General features: G+C 37.2%; 2 protein-coding genes across 4 annotated transcripts in view; one reads left to right on the top strand and one right to left on the bottom strand.

Annotated features, from left to right (window-relative positions):
- LOC150098114 (poly(A) RNA polymerase gld-2 homolog A-like) overlaps positions 1 to 22,915 on the top strand; it is a 315,041-nt gene that overhangs the window by 22,336 nt on the left and 269,790 nt on the right. The gene's annotated exons all lie outside the window — the stretch shown is intronic.
- LOC150098116 (polyamine deacetylase HDAC10-like) overlaps positions 1 to 22,915 on the bottom strand; it is a 420,755-nt gene that overhangs the window by 397,564 nt on the left and 276 nt on the right. The gene's annotated exons all lie outside the window — the stretch shown is intronic.

Here is a 22,915-nt window from a genome sequence, read left to right as displayed (position 1 = left end):
TGTCATAAGCATCCATGCGAAACGGCAAATCATTCTATCAAGTAGTTTTTTATAGTTGTCTGTAACCCTTGAAATGGATAAAATTGAGTATCGTGCGGTTATAAAATTCTTTGTAAAAGAAGGTTTAACGCCAAAAGAAATTCATTCGAAGTTTATAAAAGTTTATAGGCACTCTTCTCCTGCGTTTTCGACAATTAAGAAATGGGCTGCCGAGTTTAAACGTGGGCGTACCCGCCTTGAAGATGATCCACGTGAAGGACGTCCAAAAAGTGTGACAACACCAAAATCATTGATTAGTGCACGATATGGTATTGGATAACCGGCGAATCGAAGTGGGTGAAATTGCTGAGACTAGCATTTCAAAAGAACGTGTAGGATATATTTTGCATGAAGAATTGCAAATGAAAAAGCTTCGCGCAAGACGGGTGTCGTGCTTGCTCATTGCGGATCAAAAACGCACTCGCATGAAAATCTCTGAATTGTTTTAACAAGAATAAAGCTGATTTTGTGCTTTGATTTATTACTATGAATGAGACTTGGATTCACCATTACACACCAGAATCAAAACAACAGTCAAAACAGTGGACAGAAGCCGTTGTTCAGCGCAAAAGAAGACAAAGTCGGTTCCATCAGCAGGAAAGGTCATGGCATCGGTGTTTTGAGATGCTAAAGACATTTTGTTTATTAATTATCTTGAAAAGGGTAAACCAATAACCGGAGAATATTATTCCAATCTTTTAACCAGACTAGAAGAAAAACTTCGTGAGAAAAGACCCAGTTTGTAGAAGAAAAAAATCATCTTTTATCAGAACAATGCACCTGCCCACAAAGGTGTTTTAGCAATGGGAAAATTAAGGGAGCTGCACTATGAATTGTTGGAACATCCACCCTATTCCCAAGAAGTCAGAGTGAGATTTGGCTCCCTCTGACTTCTCTCTTCCCAAAACTAAAACTCTTCCTCGCTGGTAAGCCTTTTTCTTCGAATCAAGAGGTGAGTGCAGCTGTAGAGAAGTGTTTTTCAGATCTCACTGAGAACCGCTACAGGGATTTTGTAGCGGAATAATGGCGATGGAGCATCGCTGGAATAAATGTATTAGTCTTTAGGGAGATTATGTTGAAAAATAAAAATAATTTTGAAATTATAAATTCGTTTTTTCACTGTTAGGCCGTGAACTTTTCAGATCAGCCACGTATATATATATATATATATATATATATATATACTGTTGTATACATTTCAATGCGTTCTTCTTTGTGATGACATCAATCTCGAGGTTGTGATGACAAAAATCTATCTCACTGCATTCTTTTTGCTGTTTGTTTGTTTCCACATTTCAATCGAAGTTTGACTATCAAAACTACAAACTACCCTATGACTAAAAGTTCAATACTTTCTCCGCATTGATATAAATAAGTTTAATAATCATTAAATGTAAAACAACCTTAGAATTGTTATTTCAGTTTACTTTTTTTTTTAAAATAATTTTCCTAAAACTAGAAAAATAAAAATAAGTGAAATAGTTTTTCACTCAAAACTATCAATATATTAGAATATATAGTGCCTGTTAACTTTGTGTTTATTTCCCGTGAGTGTGATATTGTATTTACTGACAGGTGTATTTCAGAATAGTGCAATGTCATTTGTGAATTGTGTATGACATGCAATCTCTCTCTCTCTCTCTCTCTCTCTCTCTCTCTCTCTCTCTCTCTCTCTCTCTCTCTCTCTCTCTGTATGTGTGTGTGTGTGTGTGTTGCGTTTTCCTCCCAATAGTAACCCTACCATGAGGTAATTTATTCCTACATGCTCCATTGCATACCATGCTTATATCACATGTAGCTTACAAGTACACTGATTAAGTTTGGCAGCAAAGGTTGGTCGATTGGTATAGCCTCTGCTACTAATGGCTCACGCAAAACGTTAAGCAAGTTTGAACGGGGTTGGAAGGGGATCAATCGTTCGATGCTGTTGGCACACTCTCCCTTCAGGTGTCACATAATAATAATTTGTATTTATATTTTTGTATCAATTTTCATATTTACATTTATATTTTTATTTAGACATATATTAACACTATATAATTCACACAATATCAGTAATTATGTTAGATTACAAGGACTGAAAGTTGATCTTTTTTGGCAAAGTTAATTAATTCTGAGTAAAACTTTTCGATAAGTTTCTGTTTTGACACTGGCCACTTGTCTCCGGAAGTAATGAGGTGTTGTAATAGAGGTATCCGGTAGAGTCCAATAGCTGACGGTCGTCAAGTATGTGGTCAACAGTCTGTTGAAGGTGTGGACTACGAATGCATGATGGTGATTCCAGGATATGGAATCTGTGTAAATAGTGTCTTAGTTTTCTATGTCCTGTTAGTAGCGTGGTTAAACCTGGAGAAATGGAGTGTTTTTTTAGCCGGAGTCTGCTTCTGATACTTGGCAAGAATTCTTTTGTTGTTGATCCGTTTTTTGATGTTTTCCATTCTTCTTCTTCTTCCCACATGTCTAGGCTTTTCTCTTCTGCAAGTGTTTTTATAGCAGATTTCGAGTACTTTTGGTAACTTGTTTCTAGCTGCTTCTTTAGTCAACTAATCCGCTCTCTCGTTCCCTGCTATTCCAGTATGCGCGTTCACCCAGCAGAACTTGATTTCCCATCCCTCTAGAATGAGATTCCGAACTAGATGTCTTGTCTGTTCTATTAACGCTATATGGTTGTTCTGGTTTTGTATGTCGCCTATAGTGCTTCTACTGTCACAGTAAATTTTTGCTGTCTTTTGATGAGAGGTGTTGAGTTCTAATTCTCGGAGATTATGTAAGTGAATGAACTATAGCAAGTTGTTCTGCTTGGTTGTTGGAACAGATAGGATGCAGTCTAGAGCAGCGTTCTTGTATAATGGATTGTCTGTTGTATGCAATGAAAGAACAACCACGTTCCCTTCGGCTTTGCTTCCGTCAGTGTATATTTGGAAATCGTCGCTTTCAGAGCTTTCCTTCTCCTTAATGTATGTTCTCTTTACTGGGTGAGAACACCTACTGTAGTGAAGCGGACGTTCGTAATAATTTGGATCGATGTTGTAACTTTCATTATATTTTCCGGAAGTGACGTCATATATAATAGATAATTCTTGTATTTTCAGGCAGATCGATGTTAGGACTGCAATAAACATACACTGAAATCTTTGATTTTAGTGTATGTTTGTAGGCAGGTGCAGCATAAGATATCAGTGGTAGTAGAGCTCCGCTATATACTGTATATTGTTTTCAGCGCTCGTTGGCCTAATCCCAACTTAATCCTTGCCGACTTAGCTAGAGGTTTTATGTAAATTTTTCGTCTATTGTTACCCCAAGGTATTTTAGCTCACTGGCTACCTCGAGAATTTCTCTGTTTAGGAAGACAGTTACAGGTTGTTTTGATTTTTTGCGTGAGATGTGGTGCACTTTAGACTTGGTGCTATTGAAGGTAACTTTCTTCTCGCGTGCCCACTCTGCAATTTTTAAGAGTTCTTCGTTGGCCGTTACTTCTAACTGTAAGCCGTCGCGTCCCCGAATTATTATCATCGCATCATCGGCGAAAACTATGACTTTTGTTTCGTAGTTGCTCTTCTGTCTGAAAAAAAAAATTTTTTTTTTTCAGACAGAAGAGCAACTACGATGTTAAAAACCACAACTGTAACTAAAAAAAGTCAAACGAGGCTGTCCGCAAGGTTCCTGCTGTGGGCCAGGTTTCTGGAACATCCAGTACGACTCGCAATTAAGACGTTCCAGAAACCTGGCCCACAGCAGGAACCTTGCGGACAGCCTCGTTTGACTTTTTTTAGTTACAGTTGTGGTTTTTAACATCGTAGTTGCTCTTCTGTCAGAAAAAAAATTTTTTTAAGGTAGAGTAAGTTTTTCGGGCATTTTAAATCTATTAATTGATTGATTATGGCTGGCCACCACGCACCCGCGAAGGCTCCTTGTACATCGAGTGAGATCAGCAGTACGTCGTTTTTTTTTTTTGCCTTAGACTGTTTTGTGCGAACTCTTTAACCTCCATAATTGCGTCTACTGTGCTGGACTGAGGTCTGAATGCGCATTGATTGCTACTTAATAGGTTTCTTGAGTAGACATAGTGCATTATTCGTTTTTTTAGAAGTTTTTCTAGTACCTTACCAGCAACGTTAATGAGACTTATTGGTCTGTATTTGTTAATTTTATCGGATGTTTCTTTTCCTGGTTTGATTACAGGTATAATTTTTGAGCGTTTCCATATTGAAGGAAATCATCCTTTTATTAGGCATTTGTTGTAACCTGTTGTTATGAATTCGGGGAATTCGAGAAGCGCTGTTAGGAGTATATCGCTGGTTATTCTGCAGGTGTTTTTCTTGGATCCATCGATCTTAATACTTACTCGATTTCATTAGTTGCAAATGAGTCGTCGTCAGGAGTGTTTATATCTGTTTCAATTCTTTGTCTGTAAATTTTGTGGATTTCTTCATCTGTTGATTCATCGTCATCGGGAATAAACTTCTCTATCATAATAGCTGCAGTTTCTGCTAAGTTTTTATTGTAGGTGCCGCCTGATTTTCTTGATGGTTGATAGTATGGGTGTTGTCTTATTCTTGTTTGCTGCTAATTTATATATGCAATTCCAAGGATTCGATACGGTTAAAACTGTACAAATTTTTTTCCATGATTCTGTTTTCGCGTTTGTAATTTTGGAGTGATAACTATATTTGGCTTTATAGCAGTTCTGTCTTCTGCTCTCTCTCTCTCTCTTAAATCTTGGTTATTGTGTGTTCTTTGGTATAGTCGTATGAGTGCGTTAACACGGTTTCTTAGGATTGTTAGTTCGTCGTTCCACCAAGGTACTGATTTTCTTCCATCGATGTTTAGCTTCTTGGTTGTGATCAGAGCCGGCGGAAGCGGGCATGCGGGCGCCGCTACGAAGGGGGCGCCGCCGCCTGGGTACCGTTCATAAGTTCATTTTTAAGAAACAAAATTTTTATCATAAAAACAAAAAATTCTTAGAATGATCAATATTAAAATAAATAAAGCCGGATACACCGAATAAAAATTTTAAAAAATTGTATATTGCCGCCTCTTTGATCAGCCGGCTGTTTACAATTTTGCAGCGAGAGCAGGCTAATGCTTGCCTGCAAAATGTTGTGTCTACTGCAGTCTATCTAAAGTGAAACGGTGAACATGCGCAGAAACGAATTTTCGTACAAAACATTTGTTGCTAGGTAAACCAGTCATATGGTACGCATCTCAGTAGGCTACTGACAGTAGCGCAGTGTGGAATATTATTTCGTCTCTGTGTCGTGTTGTGTAATAATTTCTTGTGAGTATAAAATAGAAATGGAATCAAAAATTAAAAAAAAAGTTATCCGGTGCACAAAATCGTAAGCGTCATACTGCGAAAGAAGCAGATATTAAGAAACAAACTGGAGCTCTTAATAAATTTGTTAAAATATTAAAATATTCTGATGCAGATTGTAACCAACTCGATACATCAGAAATCAGAGTTGACGACCGTGCACATTCAGTTTGCATGAAAGTACTATTGAACAAGATAACAAGACGCATGATTTAAGTGAAAAACAGTTAGGAGAAGATTTAGTTGTAGTTAACCACGAAACGAACACATCGTTAGTCTCTGTAAATTTAGAAGATCCAGGTGAATGGGATAATATTGATGAAAAATTACGAGTTGTTTTAATTGAAATGGGGTCTGTTCAAAAGAAAAATATAATATATCCCAGACTTTTATGGTCTTAAATTTGGCGACACGTATTATAATAGAACAATGGAAAACGGGAAGCTCGTGCCAAGAACATGGCTCATTTATTCCGAAACTTTCAATTCTGTTTTTTGCTTTTGTTGCAAACCTTTCCCACCTACTGAATCTAGTAGTGTTGTAGAAGGTTATAACGATTGGAGAAAAGTAAGTACAATTTTGCATAGACATGAGAATAGTTTAACTCACATGAAAAATTTCTTAAAATGGAAGGAACTTGCTAAAAATTTTAAAAACAAAACTGATTGCCAGACTCAAAGCATCTATGAAATGGAAAAGAAATATTGGACGAGTGTTTTAGAACGCTTGATTGAAATTATAAAATTCCTTGGCAGCCAAAATTTAGCTTTTCGCGGATCACCTGATAAATTATATGAAAGGAATAACGGCATTTTTTTTAAAATTAGTCGAATTGTTTGCGAAGTTTGATCCCGTATGGAAAATCATGTTGAAAGGACCCTACAACGAAACAATAGAGTACACTATTTGAGTAAAGACAGTCAAAATGAAATATTAGAGACTTTAAGTAACGTAATCAGGAATACAATTTTATTATCAATTCGAAAATCTAAATATTATTCCATAATTTTAGACTGCACACCTGATGCAAGTAAAACAATACAAATGACCATTATTTTTCGCTTTGTTTCCTGTGACAATAGAATTGTCAAGATCAGGGAAAACTTTTTAGGTTTTGCAGATATATCTGATTCCGCAGGACGTCGTTTATGTGCAGCAATAGTGGAATAACTGGAAAAATGGAACATTCCCATTGAAGACATGCGCGGTCAAGAGGGGACAATGGGGCAAATATGAAAGGGAAAAAAATATGGGCTCCAAAATTTGCTTTTGAAAAAAAATCCTCGAGCTTTTTACGTGCCATGTGCTGCACATACTCTAAATTTAATCATTAACGATGCAGCCAAAGTGAATGCAGATACAATTAGTTTCTTTGCAATTATTCAAGAAATATACAATTTCTTTTCATTCTCTTACAAACGTTGGGCAATCCTTTTAAATTTCGTAAAAAATTTAACATTGAAACAGCCATCAGAAACGCGATGGGAAAGTAAAATTAATGCAACCTGCCCTCTACGGTATCAGTTAGGAGAAATTTACGATGCACTTTTTGAAATTTTAAATAATGAAAATTTTAATAAACTCAGCATGAAGCACAAACATTATGTGCTCAAATAAAGGACCTACATATTTATTCGCTCTCTTATAACTTGGCATGATTTAACAGAATAAACCCTGTGAGTAAAATGCTTCAAGACAAAAATATGAACATTACACTTGCTTTAGAATCTATCGAAAACTTAAAAATATTCTTACAAGAGTATCGATCAGATACAAATTTTAAAGAAGTTCTAAAAACGGCAAAGGAACTGATTTAAGAGGTGGATGGAGAACAAGAATTTAAAACTGGTACGTAAGTTCGACGACGAAAGAAGACACGACAATTTGACTACGAGCATCATTACGAAACACTACAATCGCCAGAAGATAAATTAGAGTGAATGTGTTTTACACACTTCTAGACATTGCAATGTGTTCGTTAATAGAACGTTTTGAACAACTAAAAACATATTATGATAATTTCAATTTCTAATATAGATTACTACAAATTAACAACGAAGATTTACGAAAAAATTGTGACGATTTAGAGATTATCTTGAAGGACAGCGAAAATAAAGACGTAAATGCAATAGAACTATATGACGCGTTATGTGCTTTCCGGGATATTTTTCGGAAGGATAATTTAAATATTCAAAACTCTTTCGATATTCTTAATTTTATTGTGTCCAATAATTTATCTTTCCCTAACTTTTCAATTGCTTTAAGAATACTATTAACCTTACCTGTTAGTGTAGCGAGCGGAGAACATTCCTTTTCCAAGATGAAATTGATTAAAACTTACTTAAGAACAAGTATGTCACAAAATAGGCTTGATAGTTTGGCGTTAATAGTTATTGAAAATGAGATATGTTCGGAATTAGACGTTAAGACCATTATTTCTAATTTTGTGAATATGAAATCAAAAACCCGAAAATTGTAATAAAGAAAATTTTCAAGTATATTTATGTAATTTAATTTATTTTCTGTTATTCCGTGAAGATTTTATTTTTCAAATACTTATATTAAATGTTCTAATTATTTCTGAATTCTTTTCTTATTTTCTCATCTATCTTGAGTTTCTTTTATTTTCCTAAAATATAGTTCCACTTATAAAAATTATTAAAACCGTTTTACAAGTTACTAAGAATTTAGTAACTTGTAAAATGCAAAAAAAAAAAAAAAAAAATTAAACTTTAGTTCAAATAAATTTTAACTTTAATTAAAATTCATTTTAATTTTGTTAGCGATTCGGGTCGGTGAGAAGGCTATAATCCCTGATCATTATATTCAACGATTAAAGTGAAGTGGCTTTATCAAAATTTGCTTTAACTTTTGATAATTTTTTGAATATTCGGGTTTTTAACGATTATCCTGCCTAGTCAACACCCCCTTGTTCGTTACATTTAGCGAACCAACGTGTGGCTGTTCTGTCAAAATTTATTTAAGAAATTTCAAATAATTAAAATTTTTATTATCGTAAAAGAACCACACACGCCTGGATAATTACAGAGGCGCTTGGATAGAAATTGCATGCGGGTGGCAAAGACTCTAGCGCTGGCACTGGTTGTGATGACTGTTTGGTCGTTGGATTTTATCAGACCAGATGAAAGCACAGAAGCAAGGAAGTCTATATCGGTTTGCCCAGATGGCTAGGTTTATGTCTAAGCTGAGCTGTTGTTCGCATTAAAGTGATGTTCTGAGATTAGGCGTGATATTCTTTTTTTAATGCTTTTATAAATTTCTCTAAGTTGGCTTTATCGGTGAAGTACTTGATGCTAATACGATGGTTTGTGTTATCTATTCCGTTTAAATTTTTGTTACTGATAATAAAACTTATTATGCGATGGTCAGAACAGCTTTCCTCTTCTTCGTATTTCCATTCAAAAACCCAGGGTAAAATAGCGCTGTTTACCATTGTTAGATCGATGAAGCTGCTTCCTCTGGTATTTTCAAATGATGGAGTGTTACAGTTCCTTTAGTATGTGTAGGGAATTTGATGCTATGAACTCTTCCAAATTTTTACCTCTATTGTTTGTTCTTTCCTTAAACTATGAAACCGAATGGGCGTTACTATCTATTCCAAGAATTAGGCCTGGTTGATGGTGAAATCCAAGATGTTGCTCATTTTTTCTAAGTCGTATTTTCGTATTTTATTTTATGTTAGTGTGATAGTTTACGTACATACTTGCAGCAAAAGTTTTAATTCTTCTGTACGTAATCTTGATAAGTACCAACTCCTTGTTGCTGTACTGAGAATTTAGTATCGCCTCGACTTCAGGGGTGGCCACGAATATTGCAGTTCTCTTTCTGATCCTTTGGAAAATATTTTATAGTTACTTAGAAAGCCGCATATTTCATTGTTGATCTTGTAGGATTCTAGTATTAATGCTAGTGATATATTTTTTCTATTTATGAATTCTGTTAAGTTATTTACAGCCTTTATAGAGCGTTGAAGATTTATTTGAAGGCATGCCAGGGAAATAGTGCTGTTTTTGCTAGCTTTATTGTTGCTTTCCATAATCTATGTTTTGAATTTTGAGCTGTTTGTGGTAGTTATATGTCGGGCAGTCTTTCCTTAGTGCATGTGTTTGCAGTCGTTTTTGGTTTTGGCATGCTTGTTTTGATTTTGGCAATTTATGCAGTTCATCTCGGACTTATTTCGTGAGCACTCGCTGAACTTATGTTCTTTAGAGCAGAATAGACAGGTGGTTTTTTCCCCTGCAGTCTCGGGTATGGTGGTGGAATTTATTGGAGTTAAACCACCTCAGAACGCTTACGCAGTTTGCACAATGGCAAATTCTCCACAGCATTTTTACACCGGTTCTCAACAACAATTTGGTCCTTGCGTTGGATCGACTTCTATAATCAAGTTTCTCTTGTTCGATTTTTTATCTCTCATGATAAATTTCTGTTTTATCTTTGTATCGCCAATGAAGAGTTCTTCGTTTTTATTATTATTATTATTATTATTATTATTATTATTATTTCGGGCGACTCCAGGAGTCATTAGACTCATCGAGAGAGGCCCTAAACATCATGTCCACACAACTATACGACATTCTCACAGTATCTATCATACCTTGCCTTGAACTCGCTCACTGTCATAGCACCCACAACAGACTCTGGCAGCTTATTCCACTCATTTACCACTCTAAAAGTAAAGAACCCAGCTCTAACACCCCTGCTAACCATGCTCTTGCCCAGCTTCCATGGGTGTCCCCTAGTTCTCCCACCACCAGACTTGATCTCAAAAATATCCTCTGAATTAATCCTATAGAATCCCTTTAGCAATTTGAATATCTCGATCATATCTCCCCTCCTCCGCCTATTAACTAGTTTCTGCAACCCACAAATCTTCAACCTGTTCTCATATGGTTCATTCCATAGACCTGTTATCAACTTAGTCACTCGCCTCTGGATCCTCTCCACCTCCTCCCCATCAAGAAGGAACCGAGGTGACCAAATCTGGGCACAGTAGTCTAGATGAGGTCTTATCAAGGCTCGGTACAGAGGTACAATAACTTGCTTGTCTCTGCTCGTCAAGGTATTTTTCAACAACCAAGTGAGTTGATGAGCTGATTTAGCTACTTTTGCAGTGTGTCCCCTAAACTTCATCTCCCTATCCACCAACACTCCCAAGTCCCTGGCCTCATCAATCTCTTGGAGTACAGTTCCACCAATGTGGTATACTGCTGCTAATCTTTTCACCCCAAAATGCATAACCTTACATTTTGTCACATTAAATTGACATCCATTCCCCTTAGCCCAGAACTCCAATCTACCTAAGTCATCCTGCAAGACTTTGACATCTTCTGCATTCACTATTGCCCTACCCAACATTGCATCATCAGCGAACAAATGAATTGTTCCACTTAGATCCTTCCCTATATCGTTAATGAACAGATTAAACAGCAGTGGTCCAAGAACAGAACCCTGCGGCACACCACTAGTCACAGGCCATCTTTTGGACTCTACTCCTGAATAAACTACTCTTTGATATCTCTCCATCAACCAACCACCTATCCACCTCACCAACCCTATATCCATTCCCATATGTTGTAGTTTACGGATTAGTATTCCATGTGGTATCCTGTCAAACGCCTTTGCCAGGTCCAGCAGTATCACTGTAAACTTGAGCAAGTTACTGAAGCATGATCTACCCTTCACAAAGCCATGCTGTCCCCTGTACAGTATCTCGTTTTCATCCATCCATTCCTGTATTTTTCCCTTGACTACTTTCTCTAATACCTTGACAACGACTCCTGATATGCTGATCGGTCGGTAATTTGCAACCGTAGTCTTGGATCCTCCTTTATGCAGTGAAACTATTTTCCCCTCTTTCCACACCTTCGGGACTAAGCCAGACCTGAGACTCAGATTAAACAACATGGTCAAGGGCACTGATAATTCTTTAGCCGCTTCACGCAAGACCCGTGCCGGTATACCATCCAATCCCACAGATGTGTTCACATTAAGGTTCTGTAATAGACTAGTCACCTCCACTTCATTCATCACTATTCCCGTATAAAGTAATGGTTCCTTCATTTTTTCAATGTCACCACCTGGATGATATGCTTTTGCAAAGTGCGCGCTCAGTAACTCCACTATATCGACTGATTCAGTGACCTCCTTACCATCGTCATTCCTTAAAATCATTTTACCGTGTACAGTTTTTTCCTTGCTTGCAGCATATTGAAAGAACTGTTTTGGATTCTCTTTTGCTTGCAAAGCTAGTTTCCTTTCATAGTCCGCTTTTGCTTTTTTTACCACACTCGTTACCTTTCTGGCCTGCACTTTATACCGTTCGTGTGCCTGCAGGTCACCCCTTTCTTTAAATTCCCTCCACAGTTGTTTCTTTTTTTGCAGCTCAAGCTTAATGGTGTTATTCATCCATTTAACCCCTACTTGTTTTACTATTCGGACCCTGGGTATACAATCAGCCATTACCTCCTGTAAATGCTCCTTGACCACTTCCCATGCTCTATCGACGTCCAGCCCTTGCAGTTGTACATGCCATGGCACTGAATCAAGCAATCTCCTAAGCTTGTCATACTTGCCAGAACGGTAATTCCACATATACCCTGTCTTAATCGAAAATTCCACACCTTTAGCCACCTCCCAGGTCAAGACCTTATGATCACTCTCACCAATAGGTGGCAACATGGTCATATTCATTACAGTCAAATTCTCAGATGCTATTACCAGGTCAAGCACTCTCACACCCCTAGTATTTTCAATTACATGCTGTATCATATAGTTATCCCTTAATAATTGAATAAAATCCTTTTCCTTCCTCACATGTGTCCTCTCTTCCTTCGAATCAATGTTACCATAGTTGAAATCCCCCATAATAATTACCCTCCTTCCACTCATTTCATCAATTTCCCTATGCATACTATCTCCACCATCTATTCCATCACCTGGTCTATAGCAGCACCCAACTGTATATTTTATTCTGCCAGTCTCAATCACACACCAAATAGCCTCAAATGAGCTCCTTTCACTATCCTGCGATACAACTTCAATTCTCCTTGGCTGCAGTTCATCAGCTATCATCAATAACACCCCTCCCCCAATTTTATTCTCTCTGTCCCTCCTAAACATACTATAACCTACACATTCTATCCCACTAACTATATCTTCTTCCGTCAGCCATGTTTCAGTAATGCCAATAACCTGTGGCCAGGAAGAGCCAATCAAGGCCAAAAATTCTTCCTTCTTGTTCGTAATACTCCTGACATTAGTATATATGAAATGCAGTGATCCCTTAGTCCCACCCCTATATTGATACGTTATTCTAAATGATCCATTCCCATTTTTTGTCCTTAGTGCTGGCTCGGTTTTGCATCCAGATTTAGTCAATTGCATTGTTCGTATCAATTTCACTGGGAATGTCATATATGATTAGCTTTGGAGAGTGTTTCTTAGTGGGATTTGCTACTAAGGTGTCTTTGCATTCTTTGGAGATTTCGTTATGTAGCAAGTCTATATCGGTATTTTCTTTGAATTCAATTAAGAGACTCCTCCGTTATTAATGCTTTTCATTTTTGTGATACCTATTTTGATTTTTCTTGGATCTATTTTTTCTTTTATGATATTTTTGGTTTCTTCGCTGTTTAGCTGCGCTGTCGGTTTCACTATTAATTTATAGCAAGAATTGTTTTCAGGTTGGTCTTTGTTTTTTAGCATTGTTTTTAATGGCATGTGAATATAGCTGAGTAGGCTGAGCTAAGTTAGCCTGTTCCTGGTTGTTTGGAGTAGTCTTTAGTTCAATTGATACTTTAGCTTCGTTTTTAATTTTATTGAATACCTTTGTTAGTTCATTCACTGCAGCTAGTATGTCCCTATTTTAAATCGTTTCTTAAATTACCGCTTACTTTGGCAACGTTACGCAACAAATCGAGGGCTTTTCCGAAATCTAATTCGTCCCGCCATTTTAATGTTACTCAAAGTTAGTATTATATCCTCCTATTGAACAGCTAATATCAGTATATTAGAACATACAAAGTTCAAGAAAAGTGTACAGTTTTCCTGCTTGTACCTAGAAGTGACGCTTCCATTGAATTAGGCTTCCAGTGGTAGCAGTTGGGGGGGGGGGGGAGGTGCTAGCCCTTGTTGTAACAGCTAATCCTATTATGCACGGGTCTTTGTTTTGAGGGTAGCCGAACGATAGTTACAATCAGAACAGCAGTCTTCAGTCCATAAAGATAGAAAAAATTCACTCATACGCGCTTAGAACTGTGAAACTATAGAGTAAATTACTCACTGTTAGATAGAGCACTGTACAAGCTATTAGTCGATACCAGATGCATCCAATTATTCTGTTAGATACTGCACAAATCAAGGTAAAAGCAGGAGCGATTTCAGGCAAGTCCGTTCGCGTCCGACTCCACTCGTGTCGTTCTCTTTCTCTCTCTCTCTCTCTCCGTGTGTGTGTGTGTGTGTGTGTTATCCGCTATTCTGTTTATAATTCTACAATTATTACATATCAGACATTTCTTGGATTCAGAGAATTTATGTCACATGCTAATTTTGTTTCATGAAACGAAAATTTGGTTGCTTTCCTGAAATTCATTGCAAATAAACGCAAGTCTGAGATTTTTTTTTTCATTTTTTCTCACTTATAGTTTATATTAATTAATGACTTTATATTAAGCTTTACAAGAAACAGACACGGTTACTTACTCATCAATCTTCAGATTATCAGCACTCTTGGAGAGAGAGTCATACTTTGGAGAACTAATACACAATGTCATCGTCAAGAAACACAAAAATGACAAGCGATATTTTGGTAATATCATCATCATCTAATCTCTGGTATTGTGTATTATTCTTGATGACGTAAATTTACTCATAAACGTATTTTACTTGCTTGCGCTCATGCTGAAAAGTATTGCAATGGTTTGAAAAAAAAGGCTGCGTCACCGTTTCCCAGACTGCACAGCTGAACCCGATTTTTTATATTTTTTGTCCCCTACACATAATGAATGTGTAGTGATAGCGATCTGCTTGGATTTTCGACTATTATTACTAACAAAAATGCTTTATCATCAAAATGATAACGCATTTTTGCTAGTCAGTAAGGTAGTATTGTTCATCTTCAGAGACAATAAAAGGAAGAGGGACTGGACTTTTTATATAATCGAGTCATTCTTATTGGTTATATGAAGAAAGCCGTTTGTGAAACAGTATACAGAGACTTTTTCACTCTGCCAAACCTAGGAGAAATTTGTACTAGTAAAACGTTTTAACAATGTAAATATTAACAATGTAAATATTGCTTACAAACTGATTCAAAAACTACATAATGTCCCGAAGTCTTTTAGATAGGAATACAGAAGTACTGGGTATCTACAAAATATCGTATTCTAAGGAAAGCCTTGCGCCTCTGTAGCTCAGTCGGTATAGATGAATCCTTTATTCGGAAATATCTGGGTCCGATTCCCGTCCAAGATGTGAGGAATCTTTATCTGGTCTCTTTCGACTAAAGGAGTTAGCCGGTCTCATACGGAGGTAGGGTTTTTTTTTTCACCAGGATACTCGGGTTTTTCGTCCCCCAGAACAGGCAAACCGGCCCCATGAACACATGTATCTACAGACATAGGACACGCCAGGAGGCATAGGGCCAACCACCTTATGTTGGACGGTCGCGGTTGTGAAGTCCTCAGCTAAAGAACCTCAATGGTTCGTGAAAAAAAAAGCTTAAAACAAGACAAGACAATTAAAGCCCTACTGGTCAAATTGGGGAAAATTTTTTCATATTAGAGAGAGAGTGATAATCGTTGCAATGTTCCTCATTAAAGACAAGAGTAGTCAGACAATAAATATTATACCTGCAGCTTTACCTCGGTTGGGAACATAGTCACTACGCTAGCAAATTGATTCGCTCACTTGGAATTCAATAGCAACCAAGGTCTGATTTTGCATGTCATACGGAGGTTGCTTATTATATCATTTAAATATCCCAAACCTTAATTATTCGAACAATCACCGGAAGTCTATGTGAAAAAGTTGCCAGAAACAAAATTTGTAAGAAGAAACTTCAACTTACCATGGTTTATATTACGAAGGTCATTTCAAAAGATCTGCATACTATCCCCGTTATTAAACCAAATATATGTTTTACAAAATGCTTTTTTAGGCCTTCAGCATGATCTCCATTCTTCATCATCACTACTGCCCAAGTTTGGTACATCTTGTATTTATTCATCAAATCCTCTTTGGTTGATGTTTTTGATAAATCCAGTCACTTAAGCATAAACGTCGTCAATGATAGTTGAAGCTTTCATTTGGAGTGGTTCTTTCAAATAAGGGAACAGATCGAAATATGAAGAACCGCTTGCAATCCACACTTTCCCATAAGATCAGATATTCAGTTGGTTTCACTTCAGGTTTACGAAAGATGGCACATTGGTCATCTGAGTTGGATTCCTCCTACATTATGAAATCTTATTTCACAGAACCAAAACAAAAGATGAGAAGGTATGCTGATTTTCGCTAAAGATATACTAAATGTCACGACATTTGCCATTTTGGAAAGATCAATGGAATTTTGACAATGTAATGTATCATATAGATGATGTTGTAATGTGCTAAATATGGATTATAATATTCGTGATTGTTGATGAGTGTTTGTAGATTAGTTGGTATCGAGGATACCCTTTAGAGAGAAAGACACAGAATCAGGGCCGCTCCGAGAGTATCTGATGCCCCTAGGCAAAGAAAATTTAGCGCCCCTATACATTGTCTCTCTCTCTATATATTTTGTCATACTCACACAAACATAAGCCGCGAAATCTTAGCGCCCCTAGGCGATTGCCTAGGTTCGCCTAATGATAAAACCGGCCCTGCATGGACTAGAATCCTGTCTGTGATGGGAAGAACCTTTATAGAGTCTTTTCGACTGAAAGCGAGTTAGCAGATCATATGAGAAGACATGATTTTATCATGAAAACTCGGGTTTTTTTCATCCCTGAAAACAGGCAAAATGGACATCGAGCACGTGCGATTAACCGATATAATAAACTAGCCTTATAATCTTAGACGTTTTGGACAAAATTCCAAACAACATCCAGGCATTGTCTGGCAGAGCACGTGGCAACAAGATTAGTCCCTAGCTAATCGGAAAGTTTCCTAATGTGTTGTTAACATTAAGTTCTGTCCTGTGTAATACTTGCGGTAGGATTTCAGAACAACTTTACTTCTCTACGCCTGATTGAGGAAAGTTTTTGTTTTTTTAACATCCGAGTGCATATTGAAAAAGAGAGGGAGAGAGAGACCACAAACTGGAGACGTTGCTCCGGAAATTAAACATTAGAACAACCAAGACAGTGGTGGTTCATCGAGCGAATGTTATCCACCGCCCTAGGAGTTATAAATAAAATATAAATCCGCTAACCGCTTTTATTTCCCTATAGGGAATAGGCAAAGTCTTTTTAGCCCTATCTAACATTTGGAGACTGAGGAGGAAGTTTAGTCTGGCCCAAAATTTCCACTAAGTATAAAAGGAATCCAATGAAGAGGCGATGAACAACTGCTGCTATCTCGTGGTCCACAATCCTTACTACTATATTTACTAAAATAAAGAGTCAAAAGGCTTCAGTTCGGCGATGCAAAATTATATAAGTGGATATTAGATCCAGCATTATTTCAAAGCCGAATGTAGCAACTATGAAAGTTTTATAAAAATAGATAATAAACAGGCATTAGGCAATTTTTACGAAACGTTCATAGTTTCTACGTTCGGCTTTGAAATAATGCTGGTTCTAATATCCACTTTATATTTATATTTATTATCTATATTTATTTATCTGAAATAGTGTGGGTTCTACAGTCGATGTTCTTGTGTTTACAGGGTGGGGGGGGGGAGAATTAGAGTTTTCGGGAGATAAAAGCGCGTGCTAGAGACGGAGCATACGTAGCTCACTTCCGCTGAGCTATGTATGCTCTGTCTAGGAGTTTAGCTCACAATTTCTCCAAACTAGAGATGGTATGTGTTTTTTTTTTTTTTTTTGCAGTACTACTCTCCATGTTTGCCAGAATCCCTGTTTGGGGAAACTCTATTACTGCAGGAAGATGGCGTTGACTTAGCTGGGAAAGACTCTCTCTCTATATATATAAGAATTTATTAAAGTTATGGATTTTTAATTTTATTAAAAGTACATTTATTATTGACATACTTTCTAGAATCCATAACTTGGAATACTCTGGAAATATATAATGTAATTATTAATAATAGTGATCTATATTGATTTCTGTTTTTGATTTTTAATTTATATATATCAAAAACTTGCTAGCGAGGCCCTTTCTAGAGCAGAAATATTTTAAAGAGATATTCATAATCCTTGCGGAGAGCAGGGATTATGAATGATATGCTGGCTGAAATGTGTGAGGAGACGGGAGTACAGTTTGTTGATGTGTGGAATGAGTTTGAGGGACGAAGTGAGTGTATGGGAGTGATAGACTGCATTTGAGTGGTTATGGTGTGAGTCGCTTGGAGAGACTGCTGCTGGAAGGTAGAGAAGTGAGTAGAGAGAATGAATCAGATCGAGTGGGAAGTGATGTGGAAGAGCGGGAGAGTAAGACAGTAGAGATTGAAGAGGTGGTTATGAATGGGGCAGTGAGTAGTATGAGTATAGAAAATGAGGAATGGGTGTGCAAGAGGAGCAGGGAAAAGGGGAGGTTCAGGGTGGACAGGGGTACACAGTATGAGAAAGGTGGTGCTCCAAGAGAAGGTGAGCATGTGTAGGCAAGAAAGGAATGGGATGACCACGGATCAAGAGGAAACAGTTGGAATTGAAAAGGGTTTTAAAATGAAGAAGCAGAAAGGGAAATGGCTCCAGTTGAGCATAGAGAGATCACATCGAGTGAGTGTTATCAGTAGAACTAGCTGTAGATCCATAAATGAGCTGTTGTGTTTATATACAAATGTTAGAAGTATAATAAACAAGGCAGATGAAATGGTCGTACTAATTGCGTCTGTTCACCCAAAAATTGCCGGAATAAGTGAGACATGGTTGGAAGAGGATAACATCCTGACAGGAATAGAGATGGAAGGGTATGATGTGTTTCGTAAAGACAGAAGGGGTAAAAAGGGAGGGAGAGTGTTATTGATGATAGAGAAAGAGTTATGTCCATACAAAGTAGAGATGCAAGAGGGAAATAGTGCCAGTGGTTTTGAGGCAGTATGGTGTGAGATAGAGGTGAATGGAATCAAATACTTGGTGGGATGTTGTTATAGACCAGGTAATGTGGATGGTGGTGATAATGAAATGTACAATCAAATTAGCCAAGTAATGATGAGATAGCAACTGAAAGTAAAGAAAATGAGTTTCTTGATTTTTTGAGGGATAACTACCTCAGACAGTATGTAATAGAGGGCACATGAGGATTGAGGGTCTTGGATTTGGTCATTTCATCAGAGGATGTAATTATAAATGAGGTGTCAAATCATCCATCAGTTGGTGAGAGTGACCATGAGGTGATTACCTGGGTGGTTGCCTGCAGTATGAGGACCTCTGTGAGAAAAGGGTACATGTGGATCTACAAGGGGGGGGGTGATTATGAAGAGCTCAGGAGACAGCTTGTGGGTGTAACATGGAATGAGGAGTTAGCTGGAAAAGAGATCAATGCAGCTTGGAGGATTTTCAAAAACTGTTTAGTAGATGCAATGTCTAAATATATTCCAAGGGTGAGAAGGTTAAATAAGGTGGGTGGGTGGATGTGAGATGGATGAATAAAGAGATTAAGCACGCGATACAGAGAAAAATGGCATTGTGGAGGCAGCATAAGAGAAGTGGAAATAACCAATTCCATGAGGTCTACAAAGACCAAGCAAGGAGGGTGACTTGGTTGGTGAGGGTAGCTAAAGAGAAGTATGAACAGCAGTTGGCTAATGAAGCCAAAAAGAATCCTAAGAAATTCTTTCGATATGTAGCCAGCAAAAGAAAAAATAATCATGGAAGGATGACATTAATTGGAGAAAATGGTATAAAGACAGCTGATGCAGAATGTGTGGTGGAGATACTTAATGAACAGTTCATAACGATCTTTCAATCTTGTGAATGTGACTACATGGAGGGATTGAGAACAGTTGATGATGGGGAGGAGAGACTGACTATAAGTGAGCAAGAGGTGTATGGGGAGTTGAGTAAACTAGATGTAAATAAGGCTGTGGGACTTGATAATATATCACCACGTATTCTGAAAGAATGTGCCAGGGAGTTGACACCTGCCTTGACATATTTTTTTTAATATGAGTCTTGCACTCAATCAAGTGCCTAAGGAGTGGAAGAAGGGCAGGATTGTGCCACTTCATAAAGGAGGTGATCGAACTCAAGCATCAAACTATAGGCCTATCTGTGTGTCAGGTGTTGTGGTTAAGTTGTTGGAGAAGCTTGTGAGAACTAGGATCCAGAGGTCGGTTGATAACAATGGTATTATCTTCGATGGACAGCATGGATTTGCTAAAGGGAGGTCATGTTTTAGTAATATACTTACTAATTACAATAAAGTGACTGCTTCCTTGGACAGAGGAAAAAGATACACAGTAATATACTTGGATTTTGCAAATGCTTTTGATAGAGTACTTCATGATAGGTTCACAATCAAACTAGAGCAGATGGGGTTTGATGTTAGATTAGTGCATTGGATTGGAGACTGCCTATCTGATAGGTATCAACAAGTTGTGTATGGGGGAGCGATATCCAGGAAAAGGAAAGTCACTAGTGGAGTGCCTTAGGGGTCTATTTTGGGGCCATTACTGTTTAACTTATATATTAACGATATAGGTGAAGATTTGGATGGAGATATTCAGTCGTTTGCAGATGATGCAAAGTTGGGATGAACCATGAAGAGTAGTGAAGATGTTGTGGCCTTACATGAAGACTTGAATAAATTGAGTGATTGGGCACGGAAATGGGGATGTGAATTCAATGTTGCAAAATGTATGGTTTTAAAATTTGGAAAACAAAGAAGGGATGCAGAATTTATGCTTGGTGAGAATATATTGTTGGAAGTAGAGGAAATAAGATATCTGGGGAGTGATAGTGGATAAGGATCTAAAATTTAGGGGACACATCGCCAAAACTGTGAAGACAACACAAAGCCTTCTGGGAATGATGTGGAGGACACTGACGTGTTGAAGTAGGGAGATTCTTGTTCCATTGTATAAGGCTTTGATTAGGCCACACATGGACTATTGTGCCCAGATTTGGTCACCGGGTTTTCAGAAGGATGAAGAGATGTTGGAAAGGGTCCAGAGGAGACTGATTAAGGTAGTTTCTGACCTCTGGAATGTCGAGTATGAGGAAAGATTGAGAAGATGTAATTTGCAGAGTCTAGTGGAGAGGAAGAAGAGGGGAGATATGATAGAGACCTACAAGTTGGTAAGGGGTTGTTATAGGATCAATGCTGGAGAAGTTTTATAGAGAATAATGGGAGATCAGGGAAGAACCAGAGGTCATGCCTGGAAACTGTATGAAGAGGGTGTGAGTAGGGAAGTGAGAGGCAGGTTTTTTTCGTGCAGAATTGAGAATGATTGGAATGCCTTGGCTGAGAATGTGATGTCTGCAAAGAGTTTGAGTGCGATGATGAGATGTGTGTGTGATAAAAGGACCTCCCAGATGAGTCTTTGATTCCATGAGGTCTTGGAGTGATGATAATAATAATAATAATAATAATAATAATAATTACAAAAGTGTAAATGATACTTATGTCCTGAGTGCAAACTAATGCATTCTAAAGACAGTATGCATTTTAACTGGCATTAGTATTGAATTCAGATTCTTCAAACTCAGGGTGATCAGTGACTGTTATACTGTACTTTTAAAGCACCAAATACTGTTCTTTTTAATGCACAAATGATTGTGCAAAATCACAAGAAATTGCAGAAATCTTCTGTTTGGTTGCCTATTGTATATTCACCAAGGCACGACTATAGCTCCATCTTTGCTTATGTGCGTGTGCGTGTGTTTGTGCAGTATTGTTATTATTATTAGTATTACGTGAAACCTCCAAATACTCTAAGTGGGAGGACACATTACTACACTACAAATCACCGTCTCTCTTACTTAATTCTCTACCTAGAAATTACGACCATCAACACACAGCGCCATCTAGTGCCCACACACACCAAAAAGCGCTATTCAGGAGTTCGGAAATGTATAGTTCAGTGTTCGTCTATCTGTGTCTGTCCTTGAGCAGACATGTTATTAACAAAAGGATGTAAATAAAAGTGAAGTGTATAATACATGTACAAAGCGTACAATAATTTGTGGCAGATAATTCCGATGTCTTAGTTGTGGTTTCGCTGCTAGTGCAATGTTGAAATTTAGCAGGTTCTTTGTTGTTGTTGTTGTTGTTCTGCTTTTAAAACAGAATTGTAATGGATTGGTTAATATTGTATTAGATATCTTGTCGTAATAGTGTAGTTTTAATCTGTTATTGCTTATCTATTGAGTACTTCCACTGCTTTCATTATTTATTTCATGTTATCAAATACAACATCGCAACATCAACATTTCAACGATGTATGTTGCCAAGTCAGAAGAATGAAAGTTTGTAAATCTAGGCATATTTATTATCGTAAATGAAAGGATGATCAGTAATCCTGGCTTGTGGCAAACATGAAGCATTTTCACGTTACTTCACACTCGTATTACATAAGGTAGTAGTTTCACATCGACAATGAAAATGAAACTCATCTGATAAACCAGTGTTTCCCAATCTTTTTCGAGTCGTGACACTCTTTTATAATAACCAAGTAACCTGCCACCCCCACTCCATATTTGCATAAAAAGGCATTTTAATAGGATTAAGAAAACATGTTAAAAATGAAAACAGATTAAAAAACATACGAGATGATCTTCTATTGCGTTAAGAGAGCAATCACCGTTATTCAACTGTCCGTATTCGACCGTCTGTTTTCCAAACATCGAGACACTGATTAAAAATTAATTTTGATATTGAATTTGCATCATAGTGAAGATTTTTTAATTTTACTATTTGTAACATAGAATTTTATTCAAGATCCTCTGAGGCGGAAATCTGAAAAAGTATTCAAGGCCCGCCATAGTAAATAATTAAAATACTTAATATGGACATACAAAATGTTTAATATATATGAACACTGCGGGCCTTTGATATGTTTCAAGTATTCACCGTGGTTGACCTTAAGTCAGTTTCCTTCATTTAACAAAAATCAGTGTTACAACCACTAGTAAAATATTGCAGTGTAGCCATATTGAAATAAGTGTGCTCATATTATTTAATGAGCGCCTCCATGGAGTCGGTAGATTCCATGCAGCAAGATCACTTACATTTCACTAAGCGCTAACCACTATTTACACAATACCTTCCATGCTTTTTGAAGGCAACTTGCAATAGTAATACTACTTGCAGGCAACTCCAATAATAATATTTATCTTGGCACATAGTATTATTTAGTTTTATTTTTTTTTTTACATTATAATAAATACATAAAAACGTTGAATCATTAGTCGTATTATATCTTATATATTATGT

Source organism: Typopeltis vanoorti, chromosome 16 (genome assembly GCF_054136105.1).
Source record: "Typopeltis vanoorti isolate ZY-2024b chromosome 16, IOZ_Tvanoo_1.0, whole genome shotgun sequence".
NCBI lineage: Eukaryota > Metazoa > Arthropoda > Arachnida > Uropygi > Thelyphonidae > Typopeltis > Typopeltis vanoorti.
The sequence above is the reverse complement of the archived record's forward strand: the minus strand, read 5'-3'. Positions and strand labels throughout refer to the sequence as shown.